This window comes from Kogia breviceps, chromosome 5 (genome assembly GCF_026419965.1).
Source record: "Kogia breviceps isolate mKogBre1 chromosome 5, mKogBre1 haplotype 1, whole genome shotgun sequence".
In the NCBI taxonomy this organism is placed as follows: Eukaryota; Metazoa; Chordata; class Mammalia; order Artiodactyla; family Physeteridae; genus Kogia; species Kogia breviceps.
In genome coordinates, this window is record NC_081314.1 from 81,441,451 (window position 1) to 81,462,478 (window position 21,028).

General features: G+C 36.2%; 1 protein-coding gene and 1 long non-coding RNA gene across 3 annotated transcripts in view; one reads left to right on the forward strand and one right to left on the reverse strand.

Annotated features, from left to right (window-relative positions):
- HACD2 (3-hydroxyacyl-CoA dehydratase 2) overlaps window positions 1-21,028 on the forward strand; it is a 101,661-nt gene that overhangs the window by 40,584 nt on the left and 40,049 nt on the right. The gene's annotated exons all lie outside the window — the stretch shown is intronic.
- Window positions 11,299-21,028, reverse strand: part of LOC136794259 (uncharacterized) — a 43,526-nt gene continuing 33,796 nt past the window's right edge. Inside the window, exon 3 of the long non-coding RNA XR_010840744.1 lies at window positions 11,299-11,438. This is a non-coding gene — a long non-coding RNA (uncharacterized lncRNA). The remainder of the gene's footprint in view (window positions 11,439-21,028) is intronic.

Genomic DNA, 21,028 nt, shown 5'->3' on the forward strand with positions numbered 1-21,028 from the left:
TTTTAGTCCACAGACATGGACTAGCTCTCCGTATATTTAGATCTTACTTGATTTCTTTCATCGTTTTGACGTTTTCCACGTAAAAATCCTGTACCTCTTTTGTTAGATTTGTACCTAAGTATTTCCTTTTTTTGATGTTATTACAAATTTTTTTTTAAATTTCAAATTCTGGTTGTTCATTGCTGGCATATAAGACAGTGATTGGCTTTTTATGTAGTGACCTTGTGTCCTGCAACCTTGCTCTACTTGCTTATTAGTTCCAGGAGGTTTTTTGGTAGATTCTTTGGGTAGATCTGTATAGATAATCATGCCATCTGTGAATAAAGATAGTTTTGTTTCTTCCTTTCCAATCTGTATTTTCTTTTTCTTGTGTTATTGCACTAGCCAGAACTTCCAGTTTGACATTCATTATGTTCTTTAGTCGGCCTTGCTTGTATGTTTCTCCTGGGAAATCTGATACCAACCTAATTATCTTGCCCTTTTAAGATATTTTGTCTTTGGGGGACTTTCCTAGTGGCACAGTGGTTAAGAATCTGCCTGCCAGTGCAGGGGACACGGGTTCAATCCCTGGTCTGGGAAGATCCCACATGCCGCAGGGCAGCTAAGCCCGTGCACCACAACTGCTGAGCCTGTGCTCTAGAGCCTGCAAGCCACAACTACTGAACCCATGTGCCACAACTACTGAAGCCCACAAGCTCTAGGGCCTGCGTGCTGCAACTACTGAGCCCACGTGCTGCAACTACTGTAGCCTGTGTGCCTAGAGCCCGTGCTCTGCAACAAGAGAAGCCACCACAATGAGAAACCTATGCACCACAACCAAGAGTAGCCCCCGCTCGCCGCAAATAGAGAAAGCCTATGTGCAGCAATGAAGACGCAACACAGCCAAAAGGAAAAAAAAGATATTTTGTCTTTTTACCTGAAAATCTTAAAAAATTTTTGTTTCTCCACCTTTATTGAGATATAAAAATTATATTTACAGTACACAGTGTGATGCTTCAATATAAATATACATTGTTAAATGATTGCCACACTCAAGCTAATTAACATATCTATTACCTCACAGTTATCTTTTTTTGAGGTGAGGACATTTAAGATTATTTTCTTAGCAAATTTCATGTATACAATATATTATTAACTACAGTCACCATACTGTACATTCGTTCTCCAGAACTTATTCGTCCTGCACAACTGAATCTCTGTGTTCTTTGACCAACATCTCTCCTTTTTCCCCATCCCACAGCTCTAAGCAGCCACCATTCTGTTCTTTGCTTCTATGAGTTTGACTTCTTTTAGATTCCACCTATGAGTGAGATCGTGGAGTATTTCTTTCTTGCCTAGCTTATTTCACTTAGCATAATGTCCTTCAGGTTTACCCACATTGTTGCAAATGACAGCCTTCTTTTTTAAGGCTGGATAATATATGTGTGTGTATCATGTTCTCTTTATCCATTTATCCATCAGTAAATACTTAGGTTGTTTAAGTATCTTAGCTGTTGTGAATGATACTGCAATGAACAAGGGAGTAAAGACACCTCTTCAAGATACTGACTTCATTTCCTTTGGATGTATACCCAGAAGTGGCATTACTAGAACATATGGTAATTCTATTTTAAATTTTTTGAGGAACCTCCATACTATCTTCTCTAATGGCTATACCAATTTATATTACTACCAACAGTGTATAAGCGTTCCCTTTTCTCCACATCTTTGCCAACACTTGTTATCTTTTGGCTTTTTGTAATGGTTATTCTGATGGGTGTGAGGTGATATCTCATTGTGGTTTTTGATATGCATTTCCCTGATGATTAGTGATGAGCTTTCTTCATATACCTATTGGCCATTTTGTATGTCTTCCTTTGAGAAGTGCCCTTTCAGGTCCTTTGTCCATTTTCTGTTTTGGTATTTGTTTTCTTGCTATTGAGTTGAGTTCCTCATATATCAATATTTTGGGTATTAACTCCTTATCAAATATATTATTTGCAGATATCTAGGTAGGTTGTCTTTCCATTCTGTTGATTGTTTCTTTTGCTGCACAGAAACGTTTTAGTTTGATGCAATCCCATTTGTCAGTTTTTTATTTTGTTGCCTGTTCATTGAGGGTTATATCCAAAAAAATTTGCCCAGGTCAATGTCAAGAAGCTTTTTCCCTATGTTTTCTTCTAGTAGCTTTGCAGTTTCAGATTTTATATTTTAAATCTTTAATCCACCTTGAGATGACTTTTTTTACATGGCATGAGATAAGGGTCCAGTTTCATTCTTCTACATGTGAATATACAGTTTTCCCAGCACCTTCATTGCAGAGACTATCCTTTCCCATTATGTGTTGTTGGCAACTTTTTCAAAGATCTTTTGACCATAAATGTGTGGATTTATTTCTGGGTTCTCTATTCTGTTCCACCGTCTGTATGGTTTTTTTTTATGCCAGTACCATGTTGTTTTGATTACCGAAGCTTTATAGTATATTTTGAAATCAGGTAGTGTACTGCCTCTAGCATTGTATTTTGTTTGTTTGTTTGGGGGGTTTTTTGGCTCAAGATTACTTTGGTTTTTCAGGGTCCTTTGTGTTTGTGAATTTTAGGATTTTTTTTTCTATTTCTATAAAAAACACCATTGGAATACTGAAAGGAATTGCATTGAATCTATAGTTCACTTTGGGTAGTATGGACATTTTGACAATATTAATTCTTCCAATCCATGAACACAGGATATCTTTCCATTTATTTGTGTCTTCAATTTCTTTTATCAATGTTTTATAATTTTTAGTGTACAGATCTTTTATCCCCTTGGTTAAATTTATTCTGAAATATTTATATATTTTTTGATGATATTGTAAATGGAATTGACTTCTTAATTTCATTTTTGGATAGTTCATTGTTAATGTGTAGAAACACAACTGATTTTTCTCTGTTGATTTCCTGTCCTGCAAGTTTACTGAATAGTTGTTTTTTGGGGGGCATGGGTGAAGTTTAGAGTTTTCTATATATAAGATCATGTCATTGGCAAACAAAAACAATTCTTCTTCTTCCTTTCTGATTTGGATGCCTTTTATTTCTTTTTCTTTCATAATTGCTCAGGCTAGGACTTCCAGTACTATGTTAAATAGTAGAAGTGGTGAAAGTTGGCATTTTTGTCTTGTTCCTTAGAGGAAAAGCTTTCAGCTTTTCACCATGGACTATGATGTTAGTTTGTCGTATATGACCTTTATTATGTTAAGATACATTCCTTCTATACCTAATTTGTTGAGAGTTTTTGAGAGGGTTTAGAATTTTGTCAAATGCTTTTTTGCATCTATTGAGGTGACCATATGATTTTTAGCTTTCATTTTGTTAATGTGGTGTATCACATTTATTGATTTGCATATGTTGAACCATTCTTGCATTCCAGGGATGAATCCCACTTGATCATGATGTATGATCCTTTTAATGTGCTGCTGAATTTGGTTTGCTAGTATTTATTGATGATTTTTTCATCTGTGTTCATCAGAGATATTGGCCTGTTATTTTATTTTCTGAGTTTAGAAGTATTCTCTTCTGTTTTTTGGAGGAATTTGAGAAAGAGTCATATTAATTCTTCCTTAAATGTTTGGTAGAATTCACTGGTAAAGCCATCAGGTCTTGGGCTTTTCTCATTGGGAAATTTCTGATTATTGATTCACTCTCTTTACTCATTATTGGTCTGCTCAGATTTTCTCTTTCTTCTTGATTAAGTCTTGATAGGTTGTATTTCTAGGAATTTATCCATTTCTTCTAGGATATCTAGTTGGCATATAAATGTTTATAGTAGTCTCTTAAGATCCTTTTTATTTCTGTAGTATCAGTTATAATGCCTCTTTTTTTCATTTATAATTTTATTTGAGTCTTCTTTCTTTTTTTCTTAGTCTGGCTAAAGATTTGTCAGTTTTATCTTTAAAAAAAATAACCAGCTCTTAGTTTCATTCATCTTTTCTATTGTTTTTCTAGTCTCTGTTTATTTCTGCTTTGATTTTTATTATTTCCTTCCTTCTGCTAACTTTGGGCTTAGTTTGTTCTTCTTTTCCTAGTTCCTTGAGGTATAAAGTTAGGTTGTTTTAGATTTTTTTAAATTTACTTATTTACTAATTTATTTTTGGATGCATTGGGTCTTTGTTGCTGCACACAGGCATTCTCTAGTTGCGGCGAGTGGGGGCTACTCTTTGCTGCAGTGAGCAGGCTTCTCATTGCAGTGGCTTCTCTTGTTGTGGAGCATGGGCTTCAGTAATGTGGCACACAGGCTCAGTAGTTGTGGCTTGCAGGCTGTAGAGTGCAGGCTCAGTAGTTGTGGCGCACAGGCTTAGGTGCTCTGTGGCATGTGGGATCTTCCCAGACCAGGGCTCGAACCCGTGCCCCTACATTGGCAGGCAGATTCTTAACCACTGTGCCACCAAGGAAGCTGAGATCTTTCTTAATGTAAGCATTGTTGCTGAAACTTCCCTCTTAGAACTACTTTTGCTGCATCCCATAAGTTTGATATGTTGTGTTTTCATTTGTCTCAAGATATTTTTTTATTTCCCTTTTGAATCTAATTTTCCAATTTTATTCCTGTTATTGGTTTTTAGCTTGATACTGTTGTGGTTGGAGTAGATACTTGATATGATTTTAGTCTCCTTAAATTTGTTAAGACTTGTCTTGTGGCCTAACATGTGATCTATCCTAGAGAGTGTTCCATGTGCATTTGAAAAAGACTGTGTATTCTGCTACTGTTGGATGGAAAGTTCTCTGTGTGTCTGTTAGGTCCTTTGGATCTGTAGTGTTGTTCAAGTATGCTGTTTCCATTTTGATGATCTGTCTTGGATGATCTATCCATTGTTGGAAGTGGGATATTGAAGTGCCCTACTAATTTTGTACCGCTGGCTATTTCTTTCTTCGATTTTGTTATCAGCTTTATATGTTTAGGTGCTCCAATGTTGGGTGTGTATATAATCAAAATTATTATATCCTGTTGTTGATTTGACTACTTTATCATTATATAATGATCTTCTTTGTCTCTTGTGACAGTTTTTTACTTAAGGTCTATTTTGTGTGATGTACTTTAGCCACCTGTGATCTCTTTTGGTTACCATTTGCTTGGACTATCTTTTTCCACCACTGCACTTTCAGCCTGTGTGTCGTTGAAGCTGAAGTGTTTCTCTCGTAGACAGCATATTGCTGGATCTTGTTTATTTAAGCCATTCAGTAACTCTCTGTCTTTTGATTGGAGAATTTAATCCATTTACATTTAAAGTAATTATTGGTGCTATTTCTATTGCCATTTTGTTAATTGCCTTCTGACCATTTTGTAGTTCTGTTGTTCCTTTCTTCCTCTCTCGCTGTCTTCCTTTGTGATTTGATTTTTTTATAGTGGTATCTTTGATTTCTTTATCTTTTGTGTATTTACTATAGCTTTTTTCTTTGTTGTTACCATAAGACTTACATCAAACATCTTGTAGTAAAATCGTCTCTTTTAAGCTGTTAACCACTTAACATTGACCACATACAAAAACTACACTCTAACTTTTACTTTACCCATGTTTTTTTGTTATTGGTGTCACAATTTACATCTTTTATGTGTTGGGTATCCTTTAACAAATTATTGTAGCCATAGTTATTTTTAATACTTTTGTCTTTTAAGTTACATATCAGAGTTAAAAGTGATTTACATACCACCATTCCAGTATTAGAATATACTGAATTTGACAATATTCTTACCTTTACAGTAAGATTTTTATTTTCATATGTTTTCGTGTTGTTAGTGTCCTTTCATTTCAACTTGAAAAACTCTTTTTAGCATTTCTTGTAAGGCATGTCTAGTATATTGAACTCCCACAGCTTTCGTTTGTCTGGGAAAGTCTTTATTTCTCCTTCATTTCTGGAGGGGAAACTCTTTCTGGATATAGTATTCTTCATTGGCAGGTTTTTTTTTCTTTCAGCACTTTGAATATATCATTGTCTCCTGGCCTACAAGGTTTCTGCTGAGAAATCTGCTATTAGTCTTATTAGGGATTCCCTTGACTGTGATGAGTTGCTTTTCCCTTGCTGTTTTCAGAATTATCTTTGTCTTTGACTTTTGATAATTTGATTATATTGTATTACAGTGAAGATCTCTGTATATATAATTTCTTTGGGTTTCTTTGGGTTTCATGGATCTGGATGTTGTTTGCTTCTCCAGATTAGGGAAGTTTTCTATCATCATTTCCTTAAATAAATAATGACATAATTTCTTTCTCTTCCTGCCCGTTTCTCCTCTGGGACTCCCATAATGTATGTATTGGTTAGTTTATGATGTCCCATAGGCTTTCATCACACTTCTTCATTCTTTTTTCCTTTCGTTCCACTGACGAATTTCAAATGACCTGTCTTCAACCTCAGTGATTCTTTCTTCTGCTTGATCAAGTCTGATCTTGAAGTTCTCTGTGGAATTTTTCAGTTCTGTCATTGTGTTCTTCAACTTCAGAATTTCTATTTAGTTCTTTTTTATGATGTCTGTTTCTTTGTTGAACTTCTCATTTTGTTCATGTATTGTTTTTCTTGTTTCATTTTGTTATCTAATTGCATTTTCTTGTAGCTCACTGAGCTTCTTCTGTGATTATTTTGAATTCTTTGTCAGGCAGTTTGTAGATCTCCATTTCTTTAGCATCAGTTACAAGTACTTTATTCGTTCCTTTGATGGTGTCATGTTTCCCTGTTTATTCATGCCCTCAGCCTTGCATTGCTGTCTGAACATTTGAAGAAATAGACACCTCTTCCAGTTTTTATAAACTGACTTCAGCTTGGAAAGCTTTTCACCAGTCGACCTGGCCAGAAATTCTGGGCAGGCTATCTGTTGAGGTCTGTGGGTCAGCTTGCTGCTGGAGTCCTCAGGCAAGTTGGCTTTGTGCCTTGGTCAGCAGATTGGGCCTGGTGCCTGAGTCCACTGGGGTGTGTCTAAATCCTGGGTCCATGGGGGCCAGTCTGGAACTGGAGTGAGCCTGGGTCTGTGATCATAGGCCTGGGTCCTAGGTCCATGGAAGCCAGTCTGGAGCTGGTGGCCATGAAGGTTTGCCTGGCACTAGGGCCAGCCTGGAGACTGGGGCCCTGAGGGCTGGACTGGAGCCAGGGGCTGCAGGGATAGGTTTAGTGCTGGAGTTTGTGGTGAAATTGGGTGTTTACTTCACTCTCCTTTCCCCATCTGAGGGTATTTCCCTCTGTACTGTGCTACCCAGGCTTGATGGGGAAGGGTGATGCAGGTCATCCTTCCTATTCCGGTCTTCAGTGAGTCTTTTCTTATTTCTGTGCTTCACCCAGGTGCTGTAATCTCTCACCTGGAATCCTTAGCTATTGTGAAAGTACTTTCATGCGTGGATAGTTTTTCAAATTGATGTTTCTGTGACGGGATACATGCTTAAAAATCCTATTCTGCCAACCTGCTGATATCACTGAGGATTTTTTTCTTCATATTTAAAGTCTAATAGTTTTACTAGGATATGCCTTAGAGTTGACTGTTGCAGGGCAATTTCCCTGGTACCTAGTAGCCTCTTTTGATATGTAATTCAGGCCTTCTTTTATTTTTGTAAAGTTGTGTTGGATTATAGTTTGAAATTTTAGTTCTGTTTCATTACTCTTTTTTTTTCAGGGGCTCCAAATATCTGTATGTTAGATCTTGTTTGCCTCCCTTCTTTTTCAGCCACTTTCTCTCTGATCCCTTTTACTTTAATTTCATTTTTATTCTCTTGGCTGTTTTGTTTCCTTTCTTCAGTGCCCTTTGTTAAATTTTCATTTGAATGTATTCTCCTTTGATCACCTGAAATTTAAGTAGTCCCTAGGTCAGATATCATTTTGTCTTTCTTTTCTATTTCTGTCCTGAGTTCAACTTTTGTTTCATTTCTGCTTTGTTTGGTCCATTTCTGTTCTTAGTTTTTGAACTTATGATTAAAAATAATTTTTCAGATACTCAAATGCTTATTTAATAATATTCAGTTTGGAGTGGTGTGTTAAAGTTTCCTTTGTGATTTTTTTTTGAGTGCATTTTCATTAGCTAAAATGTTTGATCCTCTTTTTTTGTTTTCTTCTGATAGTAGTTTTGTACAATTGTAAGTTGCTATTATGTATTCATTGTGTGGCTAGTGTTGGAAGTTTGGTTTGATTTATAAGATTACTAGCTTGAGGACACTTTTATCTGTAAACATAGTGAAGTGTAGTCTCTTCAAAGGATGCCTTTTTGTTTGAGGAGGTCAGTAGGAATAGGATTTATATGCCTATCAGTTGTTTTGAGCTCTCATTTGTGTTACCGGAGTGAGTGCAGATTTCCTCCTGTCTATTTCCTCCTTCACCATCCATTCACTAAAAGACATCTCTCCCTTCCCTTTTACCCATTTCTTCCCTAGAAGTGATGCCTTTTTGAGATTGCCACTCGGGCCCCACAGACTTAAGTAATTCCCTTCTCTGTCATTAGTCTAATCAACAAAATGTTTTTCTCAGTGTTTTTGTACCTAGGGTGGACTGCCTCTTCCTGGGGGAATTTTTACCTCAAATTTCAGCCCTCTGTTCCTCTCTTCTTGCTAACATGCCATTTTTCCAGACTCTCACTTTCCATAAAGATTTGCAGTAGAGGCTTAAGACATGGCTCTGCTGGAATTTGGTGTTTTATAGTTCTACTTACGTGTGATTTGAGTCTGTAGTTGTCTATATCTTTAGCTGTGCCGAGGGTTTAGGTTTTGTATAGGTTTATTTGTTACTGATGGTCAATAAAAATTTTTGGAGCATGTATAATATTCATTATGTAGACATATTGTGATTTTTAATCAATGCTGTATTTGTTGAATAAAGTTTGCAAATAACTGCATCTGTAGCTAAATCTATACACAATTGTGACTAGTCTCTACAGATAAATTTATAGAAATATGTCAAAGGTCATATCATATTTTAAGGCTTTTACTAATGCATACTTCCCATTGCCCTTCAGAAAACCTCCAAGCATTTATTGAGTTTGTGCCGGGTGCCAGGCACTGTACTGACTAAGCACTGAGAATACAAAAATCATCAGACCCCATCCTGTTCTCGAGCCAAGGACACAAACATGAAGCAGAGTGTGAAAAAAGTTTTGCCCAAAGGATAAGTTGAAAAGAGTATGGGAGCACAGAAGGAGAGATGATGATGCTTTTTGGAACCCTTTCCCACTGGAAGCAAATTCACCTCTGTCTTCACAGAATAATTCCTCAACTTTCTTACCTTAATGGAAACCTCACTCTCCGTAAGGACAGCACTTCCCTTGCTGCTTCTCAGAGTGGGGCTATTCACTCTTCCACCTGCCCATTCTCTCTCCTAGCTCTCTTCCTATGCCTTAGATCACCTGCACCTGTCCTTAGATTCTTTCATGGGCTCTTCTTTCTCTCTGTGTCCCTCAAATATTGGTGTACTTGGGCTTTGGTCCTTAGCCTTCTTCTTCCCTGTGCAGTTTCCCTCTTTGACCTCACCATACCTTCCCCATAGCTTCATTGGCTCCCACATATTCTCTTCTGGGCCACACCAGCCTTCTGAGTTTCCAACTCGGCTGCCCAGATGAACATTGCCACTTGGTTCCTTTATGCACACTACAAACTCAAGATGTATAAAGCTTAAGTCATCATTTTATCTCAGACCTGCTTTTTCTCTTATTCTCTGGATCTGTTAGTGGCTTTCCCAGTTTCTACTAGTTGCCTAATGAGAGACCTAGAGGTAAGCTATGATTCCCCCACTTCTTTGCCTTTTTCACCATTTATCACCCCCACACCCTTCTCTCTCTCACACTTGCTTTCTTTTCCTTGAAGGAACATTGTTTCTTTACCTTTCCATGTTTTTATTCTCTCTGTGCTCTCATGTCTTCCTCTGAAATCTCTCTACTCCTCCTTCTTTTCCTCCTTGCCTTTTCTTCCTCCCCTCTATTTTTCCTGCCTCTTCATTTTTGCTCATTTTGTCCATTTCTTTTTCCACTTTCATCCTCATCTGTTCCCTCTGCATTTCCTGTTCTCAGACTCTCCTCAGCCCTCATTGCCCAGGTATGGTCATGCCTCTACTCTTCTTCCTTTAGAGAATTTGAGTTAGGATGAGACAGCTTGAGACCAGAGTACCATTTCTAAAGCCTGAGGCAGGGAGAATGGTGTGGACAAAGTATTAAATACTTCTAGACTAGAAGCCAGCTCACTGTTTTCTCTCTTTCCCTTCTACACCAAGAGGTACACTAGTGTTTGTCTTCTGGGCATACATGGGTTTCCAAATGACAGCTCTGGAGTGCTTAGAAAGCCACACACAGTTAAAACATTGGTGCAGGAAACACCTTCAGAAAGCCTCCAATCTGATAAAAGAGACCTAAATGATTAGGAATGAGGGCTTTAACAGAATATCAATCAGTGAGCCTCAACTAATCTTGGTGTATGTAATGGTGGCTCTTTTTCATAGCCTTCTTGAGACTTGGTTCATCTTTAGCTTTTATCATAGTTGTAACCTTGAGGTGTATGACTAACAATTCCAGGAGGCAGTTGAGTTGAATAAAGAATGTTTTGAACTCCTAAGTTATTCTGTTAATGACAGCTGCTCAGAAAGGAATTGAGTCTATAAATAATGGCAGATTAGCACCTTGAATAGACTTGTTAGGAATCAAATAGACAGTTTGTTCTTATGATAGATTTTTGGAGCTGGAATGTATTATTTCTTTATTGACTTATAAAAAAAGAGGAAAAGTAAAGAGTATGTGAGGATATAAGGCCGGAATAATCTTTCTACATGTATATATGTTTAATATATGTTGTTTAATTTTTTATTAAGTAAATAGAGTAGCTTTTGAAGGGACATAGGGGATATGTTGTTCTACCCTTCTGCAGTGATTAAAATGGTTACTGCTTCCAGGGAATGAGCAGACATTCAAAATCATTTTTTACTTAATTTATAGTTACATATAATTATTTAATTACATATTACATGTAGTTACATATATGTGGGTATATATTTTATATATATAACATGTACATTATATGTGCTTAGTTATATAATTATACAATTTGTAATTATTAATTACACATATTAATTACACAAGTTTTTATATATTTTACACAGAATGTATTAGAATATAATTTTATATTGAAAATATGGTTCTGATGAAAGGTTCTGTGTTTATTGATACATTAAAATTACCCCCAAACTGAGTGACTTAAAATCACAAACATTTCCTCTCTCATAGTCTCTGTGCGTTTGGAATTCAGAAGCAGCTTAGCCGGGAGGTCCTGGCTCAGCCTCTCGTGGTTGTAGTCAGATGCCATCCAGGACTGCAGTCAGCTGAAGACTGGACTGGAGCAGAAGGATGTGCTTCTGAGATAACTCACTCTCATGGCTGTTGGCAGGGGACCTCAGTTCCTCACCACTTGGTCCTCTCCACGTAGGGCTGCTGCAAAGTCCCTTATGATACGGCATCTAGTGTCCCCCAGAGTGGATGATCTAAGAGAGAGGGCAAAGAGGAAGCCACAGTGCTTTTTATGATCTAGTCCCTAAAATCACACACTATTACTCCTACCTTTTTCTTTTTGTTCAAAGCAAGGCACTAAGTCCATTCCACACTCAAGGGGAGGAAAAGTAGGCTACCTCTTAAAGGGAGGAGTATCAAAGAATTTGTGGGCATATTTTAAAACCATCCACAGGCTTGTTTTGCTTGATTTTATCCTTCCTATAGTTGGAGGTAGTATAGCTTAGTTGTTAAGAGCATGGACTTCGAAGCCAGACTGCCTGGCTTTGATTCTGCTTCTACCACTTACTCATTGTGTGATTTAGCGCAAGTTACTTACCTTCTCTGGACCTCAGTTCCCTTCATCTATACAATGAGAAAAATAGGGACTTTTCTGGTGGTCCAGTGATTAAGACTCCACGCTTTCACTGCTGAGGGCCTGGTTCAATCCCTGATCAGGGAGCTAAGATCCTGCATGCTGTACAGGGCAGCCAAAAAAAAAAAAAGAGAGAGGAAAAATAATAGCACCTATCTCATAGGAGTTGTGAGAAGTAAATTAGTTAATATAAGTAAAGGATGTGGAACCATGGGTGATGCGTAGAATACTCTCAATTAATAGTAGATTTTCATATTATTATTGTAGGTTGAGCAACAACATAGCCTAATTATTTCTCCCTTTACTTCTATATAATTTAAAGTAAATTATGTTCTAACAGCACCTAATACAGAGTTTCTGGTCATCTTGGCAAGGACTTCAGGGATACATGGTAGGAGCAAAATAAGCTGGTGACACTCGGCGTAGATTCCACCCGTAGTAGAATAGCCTCTGAGGGATTTAGCTTCATGACATACCATGAGGAAATGGTATCCCTCTCCACTCTGAAACTCTAACCTCAAAAGGGGTTTCTCCTAAACTTTACAGGAACTTGCTCTGGGATATGTGATCTGTGTTCATTATTCTTAGGGTTCATTCACACATTCAGCCCATAAATATTTACTTCTTTGGAGTTCAAAACAAAGTGATTCTTCATAGTACTTTGTTTACTGTGAAGAATCAAATAAAATAAAGATTTTCTAGCTCTCTAGAGTTTATCTCCTTTCATATAACATTTTCCTCTTAGATCTGTGGGTGATTTGCTTAGATAGATTATGGTGCTTATGGGTGGAGTTTTTCCTTAAAATAATCTGTGCAGGGGGAATAGGGTAATCACATTTCCAACACTGTTAAAGAAAAATGATTCATTTAAGGGCAACGAACTATTTATGATAGTTAAATGTTGCAGTAAATACTGCAGTTATATCTGGTAGATATTGACCTGAAAAGCCACATTCTTGGCTCCAGAAAAATGTTTTTAAAAGATGCTCATGAATACCACATGTCAAAATTGCAAAAGAGAGCAGATTTTTTGCTTTTGTTTTTGGACATAAAATATTAGTGATTTTTTTGAGATATGAAATCTGGTTTATAGATGATTTAGGAAATTGTTAACCAGAAGAAAATATTACACCAAAATATTACATCTTTCACCAAAGATGGTGAAAATATTCACCGTCTTTCTTACAGATGCCATTAGTCTTCATGACTGGAAAGTGTAATTGGAATAGCTTCTTTTAAAAAGTGTTACCTTCTCCTGCACTCTGATATACTTTGACTTCTTAAGTCTACTCAAATTCCCTTCAGATTTTTGGTTCATTTTCTCAACTGTAAAAGAGTATATAAGTAGGATTGCATTTGGCTATACGTGCCAGAATTCTGACTACTGTGTGTTAGCCAAATAGGAGTTTCTTTTTTATGTATAACAAGAAATCTGTCTTTCTGTTCACGGAAGTGTGTCACTTTTGTCTTGGTGCATGTGGTCCTGTAGTTACAATATGGCTGTGATGAGTTATGTGGTGTCATGTCACATTACAGGCAGAAAGTGGCTACACAGCAAGGCTTTCCAGAAACTGTTTATCTTTCATTGGTCAGAACTGTGCCACATGGCTTCCTCCAACTGCAGGGGATTCCAAAGAAGCTAATGTTTTAGCAGGGTACACTGCTATTCCATATAAGATCAGTACTCTGTTAGTAAGGAAGAGAGGAAAATGCACAGTGAATAATCAGCCAGTAGTGGTTGCCACAAAGGATTTGAATGGTTGCTCAAGTCTTGAGCCAGTAGAGCAATCCATGAGTCCATCCACTTGGGAACAGAATGTAGTGATATTACAGTACTTGATGTGAATAATTAATATGCTTTATATTTTTTAAGTTGGATTTGAAAAGCAAAAACATAGATTGGTTTAACTCTAGACAATATGTATGGTCATAAATCTCAGTACCCCTAAGTAAGATACGTGATCATAAATCTCAGTAATGACCTTATATATGATCAACTCCTCCCAGCAAAGTCTTTATTAGAATAGGGGGTACCTGAATAAATAAAACAGCTTTTATAATAAAAGGATTGCAACTTAGATTTTTTATTCAATGTGATTTTTTTTTGCTAAAATAACTGTAAATCAGTTGTGTGTGAAAACAATTATACATTGTTTTGATTGAACTTCTACCCATTTTTATTTTTAACAGAATTTGTAATATGGTGGCTATTAAATCATGTTGTGATTTTTTTTAAGTGAAAAGGCCTTATTTCTAAAATAACCTTATTTCTATATAAAAGTGACACATGCATATTATTTTTAAAATCATCTAATACTGAAAGACTTAAAGAAGAAAGTAAAAATCAATTTAATCTAACTACCCAGAAATAGTTATCATTACCTTTTTGATATACATTTTAATGCATATAAAGTACTTGTATTTTAGGATAATGTATTTTAGGTGTTTAAGTAACATATTTAGGAATTATTTATGAACACAGTTCAGTGTAATATAAGTATATTAACTGAGATATCTCTTGACATAAAAATTTGGAAGGCTTTGAATAAATAATTTCATTTCAAACTTGACAAGGTAAATGAAAGTGACTGTTTAATTTTCATTATTCATAGCTAAAAGTTTTTAAAGTAATATTTCTGGAAAAGCTTGACATTAATAAATCCTTACTGATTTTGACTTATAACAAGAAATAAAAGGTTTTGCTCTGAGCCTAGGATTTCCTTATACATCCTTAAGTCCAGTTATTTATTTGGGGGGTTCACAATTGAAATATATTCAGAATAATAGCAAACGATTGATATGAAAACAGAAATTTTTTTTACAATGACCCTTTAAAGTTCTGTGTAGGTTGGACCTTTTTGTACCTGAACATTCATTTGCCTATCGTTTTCAAGCTGCAGATATATTCCACCTCTCTAGTTAATTTTAGCTGAGGAATTGTTAGGTTCAGGTTATAATTGCTCTTTCTCTTCTCTTCACTTTCCCAGCCTCTGCAGTACTTTGACAAGCTTCACTCCTGCAAGTAGCGTTTTCAGTGTGTCTTTTATGTGCTGTCGACAGGCTCTTTCCATGTTCTGCTGGCCTCCTACTCAGTGAATGCCACCACCGCCTCCACCCCCGCATTAGTGCAGGAATGGGAAATAGAGCTGGGCAGAGTCATTGTACTTTTAACATCTACTGTATGAACAGCCCTCAGTATACCCTTTCTTTTATCCTTCTTAGATCTCTTGTAAGAGTCAAGTTACCTACAAATGGTTCTTAGTACCTTGATTATGGGCTCAAAGTTCAAATATCTGGGCTTTCCTACAAGTATGGGTAACAGAGTGAAAATACTATGTTTCCCATTTAAATGCCACCTTAACATTATTTATTGGACAAATAACATTATAAATATAACAAGGGAATTCATTTTAATGTAAAGGAAGAAAAATGCCCTAAATTCTGCAAGTCTAGTCAGCAATTTTGTTTTTCTGTGTTTCCTTCCAGGCTTGGTCTACGTACATATATGGTTTTTACATTATTATAACCAGAGTGGCTACTGTTTGATTGCTGATCCTTTAATATAACCATTTTTCTATTTTTTTTACATAATCTCTATAGTGATACTTAAATGAGTTTATTTTTCAAATAGGTAATTCATTAAAGGGTATACAGTGAAAAGTGAGCCCCCGTCCCACCCTGGTTCTCCACTTATCCAGTTCCCTTCCCCCTTTCCCAAACTGCTTTCCTTAGTTTCTTGTGACATAACAAGATATATATATTCTTCTTTTTCAAGCTTGATTTTTTTCCCTTTACCAGTTTTCAGAATAATGTGTTGGTTTCCCAGAATCCTCTAAAGAAAACCAGTACAAGTTTGTGGGGTTTTTTCACATATACAATATTTTTTATTCTTTAAAAGCATTCAGGGTTTGGCTTTAAATCAGGCAGCGACACTTCTCATCAATCTAACAGCTCTGTCACCATGTCAAACTGGCTTCAACTAGCAATACTTCATTAAACCCAAAAGGAAAAGCAGTTTCAATTTTGAGGAAAAAATCCAGTTCTGAGAACAATTGACATTAGTCTGTAAGTTAAAACAAAATGAGGGCTAGCATTTCATGTTGCTTTATACACCGTTGTCCTCATACAGAACCAGAGATGTCATTTTCCTGACTCAGGCAGGCACTGATACTAATGGATGCACGCATGCACGTTCATATACACGTGCACGCACACACACACACACACCCCTTCCTCCCCGTACAACACAAATCAGAGCATGTCAAAGGGACAGTGAAGGTCTTTGCTTCTTATTTTATCATCATGAACTCATGAATTTTAACATATCCGGTGTGATTCAGTCCATTGTATCTCTTCTTTTTAATGCTCAAATTGGCCATCTTTGTCCAGTGGGAGCATCTTCAGATTGTCTTCTGAGTCTTTTATGATAGAACCTCAGTCACCTTTTTAGTGTCCTTACTTTCTGATATGACAGGGTGTTTCATGCTTATCTTGTATTCACTGATAATTTTTTTTTTTTTTTTTTTTTTGCTGTACGCGGGCCTCTCACTGTTGTGTCCTCTCCCATTGCGGAGCACGGGCTCCGGACACGCAGCAGCCATGGCTCACGAGCCCAGCCGCTCCGCGGCATGTGGGATCCTCCCGGACCGGGGCACGAACCCGCGTCCCCTGCATCGGCAGGTGGACTCTCAACCACTGTGCCACCAGGGAGGCCCTCACTGATATTTTTTAATTACAAAATATCTCATTGAATTAGGTGTATTGTCATGCCTCCCAGTGGAAAATGTCTAGGTTGTCCCCATTTTAAAATATTAATTTTTCAACCAATATCTGTTGATATATGAACTTTTTAGTCTTTGGATTATGCCTTTTGCATACATTTTCACATGTAGTTACTAATTCAAAGAGTATGAAGATTCTTTTAACAAAAATATTGCAAAATTGGGACTTCCCTGGTGGTCCAGTGGTTAGGACACTGTGCTTCCACTGCAGGGGGCGCTGGTTTGATCCCTGGTCGGGGAACTAACGTCCCACATGCTGCAGGGCGGGGCCAAAAAAAAAAGCCAAATTGAATTGCAAAGGATTATTTTTAATATTCACTAAGTTAATAATATAAAATCATAGGTTACTCTTGTTTCTTACTTTTTTGCTTATTATGAAATTGTATATACTTCCATGTTTGTTTATTATGTTCTTTATTATGTGAATTATCTACTTATGCCCTTTGCTTATTTGTCCATTAGGGTCTTGATTTTTTAAAAGACAAAAACAATTGTGTCTTTATATGCTTCGAATGTTAACCTTTGGTCATATTGGTTGCTAATACTTTAATTCTCTTATAGTATATATTGACCAATAATTAACCTTCTTTGTGAATAACCACCAAATTTTAAACATAAATGTTAATTTTTTGTATTCAACTATCATGTAAGCTTGGCAAGTCACTTTACCTCTTCACACCTCAGTTTCCTCATCTATCAAGAATTGTGTCGAACTTGATCTCTTAGATCCTTTCCAACTCTGACAGCCAAGATTTTCTTAGCTAAAGATCACCATATTTAAATAACCCTTGTGGTTATTTGCTCTTTTAAATAAAGAATCTTTCCCAAGATTTCACAACCTTCTAGTAAAGTTAAACTTCATCTTCAATCTTCCTTCCCTACTCACAGGGTTTGGTAGAACTCTGAGAAAGAATATGGTTTAGCAGAAGTATATTTCTTGGTTTGCTTAAGTGAAATCCTGTGATTGTTGGTTTTTTCAAGTAGTAAGGAAATGATTATACTCTCAAACTTGACATTAGATCTTCTGTTATTTCCAGTAAGTGACAGTCAGGTTAGGTTCAGCCTTTTGAAAAAGCTTTACATAATAGAATTTTCATAAGTATATTAAGATAAAACTTGATAAGTGTAAAAAGAGATACTAATAAATCTTTTTTTTTTTAAGAAAAGCTTATGATGTAGTTTTGCTGGTGAAATATATATATATGAACTATCCCCATTTCAAGGCTGCACGTAACAGTCTGATCTAAAACACCTGCAGCTCTATGAAAAACTAATTAGTAACTGATTAGTAAAACTAATCAGGTGGCAATTTGCTATTGGAATGCTAACTATAATATAGAGGTTTGAGTGATGTTCCATGACTTATAATTGACTTGCGTCCTCTTTGAGAATGGCTTCTAATATTTTTATGTTTTCATCTTTTTCTAAATGTGTCACCCTTTTATAATATGTTATCTTCAGAATGGTTGGAAATGTGTCATTTTTTAAAAATGTTTATATTTTGCTCTCATTCAGAGATTAGACTTCCAGTAACATTGTTAAAAAATGGAGATCCAAAAAGTAAACAAACAAATGAAAAAAGGTCTCTGGATATTTGATAAAACCCTCCAGAGCTCATTTCCTTCAGAGGTCTCTGGATCTCTTAAAGGCAGTTTGTTACTTTTTACATGTAAGAACCTCAGTTAAGAGGAAGAGCAAGCTAGTGGCAGACACTCTGAGAGCCGACTATCAGAAACAGGAAACAGTGAAAACAAACAGAAAAGTGTATAGAGAACATGCAGTAAACTTGAAACTACTACTGTAGTCAAAGCCATTTTATGTATAAGTACATGCTCAAACCGAGCCCCTGGACTTCCCTGGCAATCGAGGGGTTAAACTCCACGCTTCCAATGCAGGGGGCGTGGGTTTGATCCCTGGTCGGTCTGAGGAACTAAGATCCCGCATACCCGGTGGCGCGGCCAAAAAAAACACAAAACAAAAACGAGCCACTTGGTTCCTTTTTTTTCATGTACGCTGAAATTACACGTGGATTGTTTTCTCTCGTTACATTAGTCATACAGGAGCTCTAAGCCAAGTTTGTGTTCTGCCCCAAGCAAGTATACAGGCCTTCACCACATCCATTTAGGTATTGATTTCGCCCATGGTTTCAAAAGATTTTTTTCTACCCCTTTTTCCAGGCGCTCAACTTCCTACCTTATATTTTTATTATGTATCATAGTGCTTTTCCAGCTTTTCTCAAGGCTGCCTAATATCTGTGAGGAGTATAGTTCCTCTCCAGGGGTTTGAGAGTAAAGACCAGATAACTTGCCATAAATATGAAACACTTTTGAAGTCCCCTTCTTTATGTTTTAATGTAGAAATGGATTCCCCCACCCCCAATTTCAGGGAAAATTAATGAACCATGAAGATGCATTGTATATATCCTGTGGCTTTGTCTTCTAAACTGGAATTGCTTATGTAGAGGTAAAATTCCAATGAAAAACACCTGAAATTGTTCATACAACAGTACAACTTAGTATCGACTCTCAGTGAGTCCAGCACAGGCACTTTTCCCTCCAGTGTTGAAAGTGTTTACTTTTCCTTCATTTGAATGCTGGATAAAATAATTGGCTCGCATTTAGGACCTCATTAGATGAATATTATATTATCTTTGAACAGTAAAATCGCAATCAACATGTCCAGGAGACCCGAGACCACCACTCACTCCGGTGCACACACTCACACTGTGAAATGCTGGGTAAAGTTGCCCACATGAAGTTATTTTTCTATCTTATTTTCTTTTGGTTGAGTTCATACTGTTGAGTTTGAGTAAGTTGACTGCTAGTAGCATGTTGCTGGATTGGACCCTAAAGCACATATTTGGGGTATACATGCCCCAGTGTGAGAAGCACTTCTGTATTTAAAGTTTTGTCACATAAAGGGAAAAGATTTCATTCTAACTACATGGTTTTTCCCAATGCTAGACACATGAAGTATCATTGTACCTGATTTCTTATGCTTCTCCTTTATATCCATTTCAATTCGGTAAAAAATAAGCACTTAGTAACATTATCCTTTTAACACAAAATGTAATGCTATCTTACAGTTTAGTGTATCTTTTCGAAATGCCAATCTCAAATAAATCCAGAGCTTATCATATAAATACCATAATTTTGCTGTTGATATCAGTGTAAGACACACATTTCTTTTGTCAGAGCTCAATAAAGTAAGTGTGGTTATGATAAGTATATTGAAAATTTCTTTCTTGGGGGGTCAGGTGCTGCAAGCCCAAGAGGCATGGCCAGTTTTCTATGTTCTGGAAAAAAAGAAAAGAAAATTGATCTTCTGACAATTCTTTAAAAAACAAAAACAAAAGAAGCCAGTAATCTTCTTCCTTGAATTTCATACTCCCACCCTTCTCTTCATTTTGGCCAGAAATATTTTCTGTGTCCCTAAGAATAGCTTGTACTCTAAGAGAAAATATTTAAGAAAATTCCTATTTAAGATTGCAATTAGTTCAATTCCAGAATTATCTTTTGCTGATGCCAAATGTTTCATTTCTTGTTAAGAATGATGATTTTATTAATTTAAATTTTTTAACTCATGTTTTTTATGAGTTCAAACAATGTGTAAAAGTACATAAAGTTTTTTAAAAATTGTACCAGTAGTGCTAATTGTCATGTATATTAGATAAACATCATCCCAGGGAGCATTCTTTTCACATATATATTAATATAAGGAAGAAAAAGTAGATGGATAGAAAAATCAAGTTATGTAGCTCATGCTATACATACTATTTTTCATTAAAATTATTGAGTTTATAAAAAAGAATATGGTATAAAACCTTTAACCATGAGAGATATATTATTTACTAAAAGGCCCCTTAAAGTTTAACCAAAAGATTATGAAAAATTTAGATTAGAATTACATTTAGCAATATTTTAGGCAATATCTCTTAATTCTCCCATCTCTTCTTCCCTGACTCCATTTTTAAATTGTTACTAATTTAATAATATTATAAATTATAAGCATTTACACTCTGTTCTATAACCATAATTACCATAATTGTTTTGTCTTAGTGTTATATATGAATGGATTCATTGCCTACTATGGGCCCTTTTGCCATGACTTCTCCATTCCTGAGTTCTTTATTTTGATTTATATCTTGTTTGCCTGAATTTCTGACAGCATGTGTTTCTCAGGGTCAGTCACTTAGGCATTATGTGACAAGTTCATTCATATTTAGTGATGTCTACCTTTTGCCATTACACTAGAATGACATCTTGTCTGGGTGTAATATTCTTGAACATACTTTCCCTCAGACCTTTGTAGTGTTGCTTCATTGTCTTCTGACATTGAATGTTGCTGTGGAGAAGTCTGAAGCCAGGCTGATTTTCTTGTCACTTTGTAGGTAACTTGCTTTTTTTTTTTTTTTTTTTTTTTTTTTTAA